Source organism: Psammomys obesus, unplaced genomic scaffold (assembly GCF_907164565.1).
Source record: "Psammomys obesus unplaced genomic scaffold, mPsaObe1.curated_primary_1811, whole genome shotgun sequence".
In the NCBI taxonomy this organism is placed as follows: domain Eukaryota; kingdom Metazoa; phylum Chordata; class Mammalia; order Rodentia; family Muridae; genus Psammomys; species Psammomys obesus.
This window is the reverse complement of record NW_026585689.1, coordinates 18,874,479-18,886,762: the sequence shown is the minus strand read 5'-3', so window position 1 is coordinate 18,886,762 and position 12,284 is coordinate 18,874,479. Positions and strand designations below refer to the sequence as shown.

The 12,284-nt window shown below is 36.4% G+C and overlaps 1 pseudogene; it reads left to right on the top strand.

The window, feature by feature from the left end:
* The first annotated feature begins 6,843 nt into the window (after window positions 1–6,843).
* Window positions 6,844–7,309, top strand: LOC129667422 (60S ribosomal protein L21-like; annotated as a pseudogene).
* Window positions 7,310–12,284: the final 4,975 nt, after the last annotated feature.

The window sequence follows — 12,284 nt, the reverse complement described above, 5'->3', positions numbered from 1 at the left end:
ATCCAGCTGATTTGGGGTAAAGCACATACTGTTAGCAGGGATGCCATATTTAGTTGTATTGTTACAAAAGATTTATCCACAAAACACTATCCTTCTTCAGAGATACAAAATGCTCTTGCTCTTTCCCTCTGTGTCAAAAATGCTATAAATAATGGATCACTATTGATCAGTACAGCACATGATGAATTAAACATAGTGTGCCTTCTTTTAGTCAGTTAGTAACTGCTGAAAATGCTCCTTGAATCATGAAATAGAAGTTCTCTCTATCCTGTGTACATGTTTTAAAATGTAAAGCGTCTACAACACTTTGGATAGAATTACCGGCTATGGGACTTAAACTAGTAAACCTTATGTACTCTACCCATTAAAGATTGCTTTCTACAGCTTGTTGAAATTTTAATAACCTGGCATGATCCATTAGTACCTTAGCTATGATGACATGAAAAGTGAATATTGTTTGGGGAAAGAGTTTGGACTTCCTAATCATTTCTTGATTCAGAATCCTACGTGGAATTTGCCAGAACATAAGAGAAAGAAGTAATCCCATTGACTGTGAATAAATGTCCAATACAAATAGCAGTTTATCAGTCTGAAAACTTCCCGTAAGTTACAGATACCTAGAACCTTCCCAAAAGAAATCAATTCTGAAAGGTTGGAATTTCTTCCTCTGTTCAATTCCAGTGTTATTTCTAAATGGCTCCGCTCTGTGTGAAATGGAAGTTTATGCCTTTTCTCTACTAAGGAAGTATCCCTCCCCGGTTGAGGGACATCTAGGTTGTTTCCAGGAATATTATTCAGCAATTAAAAACAAGGAAATCATGAAATTTGCAGGCAAATGGTGGGAACTAGAAAAGATTCTACTGAGTGAGGTATCCCAGAAACAGAAAGACACACAGGAGTTAGAGTGGTTGGGACTAGGAGAAGACAGGGTGGGGGTGAAGAAGGGGGTACAGCCGGGATACAAAGAGAATACACTATAATAAATAATAAAGAAAAAAAGGAAAAATGCACCCCCATTCTCTCTAGCAGAAAGAACAAGGTGGGTTCAAAGTTTTCTAGGTAACAATTTTATACATTAAAGCTCTAACAGGCAGATAACATGTTCCTTGTAATAATAAAAAGGCTTCAATCAACAGTTTTTTACTATCTTTGAAACCAAGGAGGACATAAAGAAGTATAATAGTAATTTTATAATTAAAATGTCCATGAGATTTGACCACTATTAAATCTTATTTTTTCCATTTTCTTTCTGTAGGTTAATTATGTACAAAAGGAAAGGTGAATTTACACTTGCATGAGTCAAAATGTTATTATCAAAATTTTCAGCAGCCTTAAGATGAAGCCAACTGTAAAAAAAAAAAAAAAGGAGCAAAATGGCTAAAAGAACAGATGGCAAAGAGTCTTCACAAACACTGCTGAAAGTTCTTGTTTATATCTAAGTGTTCATTTAACTACTCGGACTCAGTCTCTTGGAAATTTCATTGATCCTAATTCTCAGAAGATATTTAATTGTCTTTTTAGAACTCCTGGGTTATTTTGTAGACATGAATCTACCAAATAACTATTGATATGGTTTTGTTTTGTTATCAAAAATAGTCTGGTAAATTATCTACAAATTATCTATATCAAATAGAAATGTTTTTAGGATCCTCTGCAGCTACATTAATTTGTTTCTGTTTTTTCTTATTGTTTTCTTTCTTTATTGTTTTGTGACTTTTTTATTTTGATTTTGTTTCTTTGTTTGTTTGTTTGTTTGTTTGTTTGTTTTTCTAGATAGGGCTTCTCTGTGTAACAGCCCTGAATGTCCAGGCAGTCTGGGATTAAAGGCATGGGTCTCCAAGCCGGGACCTGTGCAGCCTCCTAAGGAAAAAAAATCCAGAATCTTCCTCTGACAAGGTTGATGAGCAAAATTAAAGCACATGCTAACACAAGGAAACATAGACAAAGGTATTTGCAATTCACTAGCTGTGGCAGCAGAGCATCAGTGTCAAGAGTGACACTGTGCAACCAAAAATAATAGTGCCCATCTTTTGACAAAAGAGTAAAATATAAAAAAAGAAAATATCAGAAACCCAGAATGGCTAAAACAATCCTCTGCAATAAAAGATCTTCTGGAGGTATCTCCATCCCTGATCTTCAGCTGTACTAAAGAGCAACAATAATAAAATTGCATGGTACTGGCATAGAAACAGAATGGTGGATCAGTGAAAATGAACAGAAGACCCAGAAATAAACCCACACACTTACGGACACCTTATCTTTGACAAAGATGCCAAAACCATACAATGGAAAAAAAACAGCATCTTCAACAAATGGTGCTGGTCTAACTGGATGTCTACATGTAGAAAAATGCAAATAGATCCATACTTATCACCCTGCACAAAACTGAAATCCAAGTGGATCAAAGATCTCAACATAAAACCACACACATTAAATCAGTTAGAAGAAAAAGTCGGGAAGACACTAGAACTCATTGGCACAGGAGACAACTTCCTGAACAGAACATCAACAGCACAGGCTCTAAGAGCAACAATCATTAAATGGGAACTCATGATACTGAAAAGCTTCTGTAAAGCAAAGGACACCATCATCAAAACAAAATGACTGCCTACAGATTGGGAAAGAATCTTCACCAACCCTTTATCTGACAGAGGGCTAATATCCAGTATGTATAAAGAACTAAAGAAGCTGAAACGCAGCAAACCAAGTAATCCAAGTAAAAAAATGGGGAACAGAGCTAAACAGAGAATTCTCTGTATAGGAATATCGAATGGCAGAGAAACACTTAAAGAAATGCTCAACGTCATCAGCCATCAGGGAAATGCAAATCAAAATGACCCTGAGATTTCACCTTACACCCATCAGAATGGCCAAGATCAAAAACTCAAGTGACAACACATGCTGGAGAGGTTGTGGAGAAAGGGGAACCCACCTCCACTGCTGGTGAGAATGTAAACTTGTACAACCACTCTCTAAAGCAATCTGGTGCTTTCTCAGACAACTAGGAATACCACTTCCCCAAGATCCAGCCATACCACTCCTAGGCATATATCCAAAACAGGCTCAAGTACACAATAAGGACATTTGCTTAACCATGTTTGTAGCAGCTTTATTTGTAATAGCCAGAAGCTGGAAACAACCCAGATGCCCCTCAGCTGAAGAATGAATACAGAAATTGTGGTACATCTACACAATGGAATATTACTCAGCAATGAAAAACAAGGAAATCATGAAATTTGAAGGTAAATGGTGGGAACTGGAAAGGATCATCCTGAGTGAGCTGTCCCAGTAGCAGAAAGACACACAGGGTATATATTCACTCATATAGACATATAATATAGGATAAACCTACTAAAATCTGTTCATCTAAAGAAACTAATCAAGAAGGAAGGTCCTGACTAAAATGCTCAATCCCCATCCTGAAATGAAAAGAGGATGGACATCAGAAGAAGAAAGCAGGAAACAAGGTAGGAACCTGCCACAGAGGGCCTCTGAAAGCCTCTGCCCTGCAGACTATCAAAGCAGATGCTGAGACTTATGGCCAACTGTTGGGCAGAGTGCATGGAATCTTATGAAAGAAGTGGGAAATAGAGCTGGAGAGGACAGGAACCCCACAAGGAGAGCAACAGAACCAGACAATTTGAACACAGGGGTCTTCCCAGAGTCTCATACTCCAACCAAGTATCATGCATGGAGATGACCTAGAACCCCTGCACAGATGTAGCCCATGGCAGTTCAGTGTCCAAGTAGGTTCCATAGTAATGGGAAGAGGGACTGCCTCTGACATAAACTGATTGGCCTGTTCTTTGATCACCTCCCCCTGAGGGGGGAGCAGCCTTACCAGGCCACAGAAGATGACAATGTAGCCACTCCTGATGAGATCTGATAGACTAAGATCAGAAAAAAGAAGAGGGGGACCTATCAGTGGACTTGGGGAGGGGCATACGTGAAGAAGGGAGAAGGAAGGTGGGGTTAGGAGGGAAGGAGGGAGGGATTTATGGGGGATACAAAGTGAATAAAGTGTAATTAATAAAAAAATAAAAAGAAAATATCATTAGTTCTAGGAACAAATGAGAACACATGTCTTACATTACCACCTCCTATCACTTATTTTTATTTCCAGATGACTCAGCTGGGGACTTTGAAATCTTTTGTAATCCTGTTTGTAAAGGTTTGAATTCATTATGCATTAAATAAGGAGTGATATCAATTTCTTAATTATCAGTGGATAGAATATTTCTTAGTCTCTCAATTGTAAGAAAACTCAGAGATATCTCAAGACAGCTATCAAAGGGTAACTTTACTTTTTAATTATATCTAAGATGGTTTGTGAAAAGGTTGACATTAATTAGTACACAATAAAATTTACCTCTGCCTTAACATTTAATTTAAAGTGCTAAAGAATTTAATAAAAATATTTCATTCAAATACTTTAAGAACTATCTAAAGTTAAATTAATGGTAAAAACAGGTCACCTCTGTTTTTTATTGTATCCTTTTACTGTTCTCAATCTCATATTGAAGCATAATTTTACGTCATGTTGACATCAAAAACGAGTTGTAATTTTGGCCAGAATTTAGAGGTGTCAAATGCCTGTGATTTGCACTGTATTAAAGATGTATTAAACTTTAGTTCCTTTGAATGGAAGGACTATAGGAATGTTTTGGAAGGTTAAAAGTCAGAAGTTCAAGATCAGAAATATTGATGGAGGCTATGCAGTGGAATTCTAAAACCAAGAACCATGAAGTAGCTTCTTCAAGGTCATTGGGGAAAGAATAGAAATGCTGGGATGCAGAATCCAGTTGCTTAGCTTTTAGTCATATCTCCTTTTAACACATGAATTATCTTTTTGCATATATGTTAGTGCTAAGAGAACTTTTAAGCCAGGTTGTAAGTGAACACACACTCATTTATCATCCTTATTTTTTCTCAGATATATTTCAGTGGGTTTTTTTGTAATTTTAATCTCCAATATTTTTTTAAAAAAAGAATGTTTGTGTAATATTCTTTTCATTTTTCCTATTTTCTAGGCTAACACAACTCTAAATAGGCAGATTCCTGTGCATCCTTTTTCCACTACAGCCCACTGCCATTATGCCTTACTGAATATGACTGTCTAGGGAGACACAGATCTTTATTTCTCCTATCTTTTTCCAGGTTCTATTATTATGTATTATTTTATTATTATCTCCAACACCAAGATGAATGCTATCATAGTCCATCTCTTCTGGCCTTTTGTGGGCCAACAACAGACATTCATCCTTGGAGCAGGATGACACAGAACAGACACAATAAATTCTCTTAATGAAGAACAGTCATACCAGGATGAAATTCTGTCATTTTTGCTTTTCTTAAACAACATTTTCCATCTGTTCTGAGGTTAGAGCCAAAACCTGCTCAAGATAAATTTCGTATCTGCAAAGATGGGTATGGATATGGAAGAGTTCAAAGACCAGCCTCCTGGCTGAGTTGTCAAATAATAGAAACATTGGTGGGTCTCTCCTTTTTTAACCAATCATACGGGGAGACAAAAGAGAACAACAGCAAAGTGTAAGAACTCCACCTAGGACATTATAAAGGAGGAATAATTCCACTCTAAGACCCAATCTTCTTGTCTTATTTGCATCTCAGAAAGAGATGCTAGAAATAAGCACCCTTTCATTGCATTCCAAGAAACGGCATCATCCATTTTCCTTAAGGCCAATCTATTATAGTATTTATACTCACTCTTATGCTCCACATCATTCTATGGTTATTCTGAAAGACTAATTTGTGAGCTTTTTTTCACATTTTTGTTCAAACATCTGGAGGGAAAGCAGGGGTTCCATATAAAAGTAAGAATATTGCTCACTCTTCCACTGCTTTGAGCTCTAGCCTCTTACTGTGTCCAAAGGATAAAACAGAAGTGCTAGAGCATCCCATATTTACTGCCTTTTAAAAATTCTCCTAGTATAGGTCCAATGGGCATTTCTGTCCCAGTTGGTAGGAGTGGAACTTTCTGAGTGCTGTGGCTGTTGTTAAGCCTTGTAGAAGACTTTCAGATAGTGCAGCTCTTTTGAACCACCTATGCTCCAGTGAGCACAGTAAAGGCGTTAGTAAAGAAAGATGGACTGGGATGGAATCATGTGTTAGTCCCTTCAGAGACCGCTTTATCTGTGGTAAATAGATGGTTTCTTTACATCTCCCAAGGGGGGGGGGGGGCAATGGCCGATTGTGTCACACTGAGATAAACTTACACACATTAACTGTTTTAAACATCTATAGATTTGTTTTCAAATATTTTGCTGCACTTATTGGATGTCCATAAGTAAAATTGGTCAATGATTTTCTTTCCATTCGATCAGTCCCTGAGAGGTGTTGTGTTTACACAGCAGCCATCTCTTTTATACTCATTTGAAATCAGGCATATGGTTTTGTTATGTTTTGTTTTGTTTTAATTTGGAGTCACATTCATTAATCCTGATAACTTCAGCCAACAAATAACTTTCTCACTTAATTTTATACTGCTTCTTAAGTTATTCTTTCTTTTTTATACTGATGATTTGATAAACTATAATGTTCTGTTTGTTCAGATCCTGCATCTAAACTTTTAAATTAAATAAAATGAAGTTTTTCATTTGTCATCTGATGCCTACAGCAATTAAGGAGTTAGGTGTTTTTAGCCTTAGCTTTGTTCATTTGAGATAATTATCCGTTTTTCACAGTTCCATCGACTTAACTATTATTTTCAAAATTTTATTAAGTTTCTTGATATTATAATCTTACTTTTATTTTACTAGTTAATTATTTAAATGTAATTCTTGCCTTTCCACCACGGTAGCCATCTTGCAGTAACTTGCCAGGATGACGAACACAAAGAAGAACAGGAGGGGCACTCAGTACATGTTTTTCAGGCCTTTCAGGAAACATGAGGTTGTTCCTTTGGCTGCATACATACGAATCTATAGAAAGGGTGACACTGTAGACATAACGGGCATGGGCGCTGCTCAAAAGGAATGCCCCAGAAGTGTTACCACGGCAAAACCGGACTCATCTACGTCACTGTGGGCATCATTGGGAACAAGCAGGTAAAGGGCAATATCCTACCAAAAGAATCAACTTGCGCATTGAGCACATCAAGTACGCGAAGAGCTGGGACAGCTTCCTGAAGGGCCTGAAGGAGAACAACCAGAAGAAGGAGGCCAAGGAGAAGGGCTCCTGGGTTCAGCTCAAGCGCCAGCCTGCGCCCCACAGAGAAGCCCACTTTGTGAGCACCAACAGGAAGGAGCCGGAGCTGCTGGAACCCATTCCAGATGAGTTCATGGCCTGATGTACAAAAATAAAGGCCCCTACTGTAAAGTGTGGGGAGGAAAAAATGTAATTCTTTTCCTTTTTTACTTAATTTAGCTTTAACCTTTCACCACGTTCATACTTAGCTCATTTATTTTTGAATTTTGATACTTTTAATAACTAAAGTTACAAGCTGTCTCCTAAAACTGCTTTAGCTTATATCATATAGCATGTATACATCATATTATATATATATATATAAAATGTTATGTATATTGTATATGTATTTTTTATATAATTATTCAATTTTAAGTGTGGTCTAGTATCTACTTTAAGAATTTGTCTCTTCCTCACGTTACTTAACTGTGTTCTTTAATTTCCAAATAAATTGTTCTTTCTTCTGATTTTATTATCTATATCTGACTTAATTTTGTTGTAACTGATAAACATGAGTTACAAGCGACCAATCGTTTAAAATTTGTTGAAACTCACAGTTCAGCATGTGGTTGATTCGTATAAATGGTGTTTTTCTTGCTCAAAAGAATGTGAACCTACAGGTTAAGGTGATGTCTCCAAGATGATTGGTAAAGAATTATTGAATCACCAGGACATTAATTCATTATTAATTTTTTTTACCATTTCCTCTTTTATCACCCGATCTTTCTTCTTTCATTCTTTTTAACAAATACCAAAAGAAATATTCTTAAATATCCGTAAAATATGATGAATAGGGAAGTCATTAAAAGTGGAGTGTGAATTATTGGAGATTTTAATGGCATGTTATGCTTGGAAAAAGTTAAAAAGATTAAGAAAAACACTAACAAAATTGAGGGAAAGCTATAATGAATTTATTAACATCATTAAGTTTTAATGAGTCAACACAGCATGCTAGCATCCTTGTATGCAAGGCATTAAAAACAAGACTAGACATACATCTATTAAAATTTTTGTGAAATGAATGCAGAAATGGGTATTACTCATATTTGACAGAATAGGTATCTAGACTAATGGAACAGACAAAAGTCTAATGGAACAAATGCAGAGACCACTTGTAGCCTAATCAACTACAAATGCCCGTAGTGTGGGTGGTGAAGTGTGAAAGAGTGCAATACTGTGATGGAGAGATGTGAAAAGAGAGTCTATTTTATACAAGAAAGAGAGCAAGAAAAAGGAGCTTGTTCAAGAAAAGGGGGTATTTTTTCCTAGAGTATAAAGTTTGCATGATTCTACATTAGCACTCTATTTCAGAAGAGAGAGTTTCTGTTAGTTCTTGAGCATCTTCCCGCTTAAATATCCTCTTGTTGAATCCCAGCTTCAGCATCTCAGAATGTGACCACGTTGAGACTTTTAAAATGGTAAATTAAGATGGACCTATGAGGGTAGACTGTGATATAATCTGATTGGCGTATTTGCAGGAAAAGGAGTGTGAGTTCCAGAGAAGAATAACAAGTGTTGATGTACACAGGAGAAAGACCCTATGAAGAAGTGAAGGGCAAGGGGCAAGATGCAAAATCTGTGAGCATCTCTTCATGGGCTTGTAGCTCCAACAAATGAGAAAATTAACTTCCAAGGTTGAAACCATCTTGCAAGTGATACAGTAACTTTTATAGTAGTCCTAGCAGATAAACACAGAAATATAATGGAGAAATAAATGAGGGTCCCTGCTACTCTCTGAAAACCTTCAATAGCCTTGATGGACATCACATATTTTCTCTTAGAACCCTCAGTTTCAATATGAGGACTGTGATGCTGACTCCTTGCTATTGGTTCTTCCAGTACACAGTTTTCACATTAATAGAGGGACTCAAAATGTAAAATCTACTTGAACCCAGCATTATTTTAAAATATCCCACCTCCAATAAAATATCTTAACACAATTAAGTTTACAAATAACTATACATAAATATTTTGAATTAATGGGGCATACATGAAAACGGTTAGAGACAATATAATTATAGGACAATGGTATACTATTTAATTTTAGAAAATTATATAGGAAGTCATTATAATTCATGCAATGTATTTGCTAGATGAATTACATTTGTACCTGTTGGTACTTAAGAGTGTCCAGATTCCTCTACTTCTCATACATGAAAGTTAAATACAGAAAAGTATGCTTAAGAATAAATTAGGAAAGTATTATTCGCCTCCTCTTCATCTGCTCCGTTGGATCACAAATTACATCTATAAAGTGTGTTGTGCTCATGTATAGATAAGATAGCCACCACTGGCAGGCATTAACTCAGCCTTGCTTTCAAATAAATATGTCAACCCAACATTTTTCTACATTTCCACATTTTCTAATTTGTAACAGCAATAGAGGTCTTTTACCTCTATTGGTACTTTACCTGGAGGTGTTAACATTAATAACTACTTTTATTTTATAAGCTGATTTTTTTATTTTTCTTTTTTAATTTTATTTTTATTAATTACACTTTATTCACTTTGTATCTCCCCATAAGCCCCTCCCACCTCCCCTCGAAATCCCACTCTTCCACTCCCTTCTTCACGAATGCCCCTCCCCTGATAGGGGAGGTCCTCCTCTCCTTCCTTCTGATATTAGTCTATCAGATCTCATCAGGAGTGGCTGCATTGTCATCTTCTGTGGCCTGGTAAGGCTGCTCCCCCCCCTCAGGGGGAGGTGTGATCAAAGAGCGGGCCAATCAGTTTATGTCAGAGGCAGTCCCTCAGGACATCAGAAGAAGAAGAAAACAGGAAACAAGGTAGGAACCTGCCACAGAGTGCCTCTGAAAGGCTCTGCCCTGCAGACTATCGAAGCAGATGCTGAGACTTATGGCCAACTGTTGGGCAGAGTGCAGGGAATCTTATGTAAGAAGTGGGAAATAGTAAGATCTGGAAAGGACAGGAACTCCACAAGGAGAGCAACAGAATGAGAAATTTGAACACAGGGGTCTTCCCAGAGACTCATACTCCAACCTAGTACCATGCATGAAGATAACCTAGAACCCCTGTACAGATGTAGCCCATGGCAGTTTAGTGTCCAAGTGGGTTACATAAGCTGATATTTAACAGTGTGTTTTTCCCTCTAGAAAATCCAAGCCACTTAACTGAAGAATAATGGGTAAAATTTCTACTTTTGCCCCATGTCCTATAGTGAGTGGTCTTGTGTTTTTCTGGGTACATGTTACACAAAGTCAGGAAGCACATTATAGCCAGAGAGACAATATGTAGCCTTTATATGCTATTATTATTGTATGGTTTATTATTATCTGATAATCGGTGATAATTAAAAAATACTGAACATGGATTAGCAATGAACCCAGATCATGAACAAGAAATAGAATCAATTCAGCAATGTGCTTTTTAGATGCATAATGGAGGAAAATGTTGAGGAGATTTTTCAAGGTTTCTTATCAATCAATAAAACATAAGACTGTGGTTCTATTAAAAATCAGAAGATATAATTCAAGCAGTTTTTAATTTGCTGGGACAAGATGAAGTTATATCCACTACTGATTGTGCCATACCATCTCCTATTCTTAGGCATTATAGAAAAAGAAAGATTCAAACATCAACTCTTTCATTTAATATATAAATGCAAAATTGAAGCCAAAGAGGGACACTGAATTGAGGGTGAATTATTTTTAACTACTTCGTATTAAGTTTTCTTTCACTTGACGGTGAGATGACTTCTAAAATCCATCAATTTTGCTTTTTATAGTGGAGAAAAAGTGACAGATGTATCTGGTTGCAGAAATGGTTCAGAACTAGTTCTAAAAGAGATACAGAAACAAAAATGATTGTCATATGTATGTGTGCATATATATTTTTATCCTTACATGGGTGTCACAGAGCATGTTTCTTGGCAGAACTAAGTTATGTGTTAAGTCAGAATTTTAAAATTAATCTTAAATCATCCATGCTGCTTTCTTCATAACCACATGGGGATCTATTATATTTCAGTACCTAGAATTCCCATTGAGCTACTTATATATAATTTAACTATATTATAATTATAGCTATAACATATTATGTTAATTATATTATATATTAATTATATATAATTATAGTGTGAAGCATGAGGGGACACATTTAGCATATACATTTATATTCAGTGATGAACACTCGAAACATTTGCCTTCAATGTGCTTCACTGTCTTGAAAAATTAATAAGAAAACATCAGCATAGGATTAAACACCAGATCAATAAGATTCATTCTTTAGTATACTGTCATCTTCTACTTAAGAAGAGATTAGAAACCAGGAGAAAACACAAAAACACAGATACATATTTGTGAAAACGCTGATCATTTTACAGATTTGATTATTTTTGGCTCCCTTCGATTTACATCATGTACACTGAACTGTTCCTTGAAAACCAGGTAATGATCGTGTATTCTTAAGCTAGATCAAAAGGAAAAACAGTCTTTCTGTTATGTGCACTATGGAAATCTAGGCAATTTACAATGAAGTCATGATGTGAGAGCAAGTGCTGAGCACAGAGTAAGTGTTTGTGGAAAGCGGACGGCTCTTGTAGGTACCGTTTTGAGTAGCAGATCTTCCTTCCACGGGTATTTAGTATGAACGAACTCTGGGACTGAGAACAGGATATTCCTGCAGAAGGCTTCTCTACAAGTGAAGAAGATGAAATATAAAAAACAACAGGCATCTAGTTTTACTTTTCATTAAGGGAATGTGGCATAGAGATCATTTCTGATCACAAAATTGCAAGATAGCATACAAGCTTAGATGACAGGAAAAAGAGAAAGTTTGGTGTCAGGTATACTTTAGTAGATGGAATTTGAATAGAATCCAGAGACTGCATGAGTCATTTTGAGGAGTTTCTAGAATTCTTATTTTTTTGTCACTTGGCATGTTGGTACATTGTGTATAGTCAAGAGATTTGTACATAGTAGCAATGAATATTGAGAATTTCTTCACTTTCTCCTCTCATGCTGGGCGCGGTTCATGTGTAGACTATGACAAGGATTCAACATCTCCCATCTCTTGTCTCCCCACCTGGTTCTGGAGTTGCCCTCTGTCTACATTGCTAG